Genomic DNA, 811 nt, shown 5'->3' with positions numbered 1-811 from the left:
TAACGTACTGATAGTTCTAACAAACATGTAAAAAGAACGTTATAAAAGTTGCGTACTGCAGCATTAAAGTTTGAGCCATTTCCGGTTGAGAATTACTGCTGTGTTTAGGATTGTTGTGCTGTTTTAATGATTTAAGGTTTAATTCTCAACCAGGTGGCACCATATCGGTCTTTGCTATGTGTTCATGGTTGATCAGGCACATGCAGAGGGGTGTCTGGGGGTGCTTGAGCATCTGCGCCTTTTGCTCCTTGCCCCCAAGTGCCCTTTTGGTCAAACTTTTTTATTTTTATTTTTTGCTATTATTATTTCATAAGCCCTCTTCTGACACATAATAACATGTACTAAAATGATTTTATTTATTTATTTTTGTACAACATAATAAGCCTTCCGGTCACCTTGTTACCTTTGACCTTTTGCCTGTGATGCATGACATAGTTGCCTCTCGCGCAGTGAGATAAGGCGGCTAACTGGAGCTCAACGTAGCGAACGTTCCAGATCATATGTCTATGTTCCAGATTACAGAACAGTTTTTGGTGAAATATATATATAAAAAAACGTTTTTGGTGAATAAAGTGGAGTGACTTGCTTCTTGTCAGATGACGGAAAACGTTGAAGTATCGTTTCTGCTTCAGCACGGAGTCGCGGTTTAACCAGAGAGAGGTAATGAAATACAACAGACACTGACAGGCCTCTGCGTCTGCTTTTCTCTGAAGAACTACTGAGCGGGAGGAGACAGTCAGGTGAGGAAAAACTGTTCTTATCTATCGATTCAGTATTTTTATCATACAGACATTAGGCTGTTGTTGTTGTG

The sequence above is a fragment of the Poecilia latipinna genome, unplaced genomic scaffold, assembly GCF_001443285.1.
Source record: "Poecilia latipinna isolate Pla-1442-1.1 unplaced genomic scaffold, P_latipinna-1.0 Scaffold3070, whole genome shotgun sequence".
Lineage (NCBI taxonomy): Eukaryota > Metazoa > Chordata > Actinopteri > Cyprinodontiformes > Poeciliidae > Poecilia > Poecilia latipinna.
Note: the sequence above shows the minus strand (reverse complement) of the source record.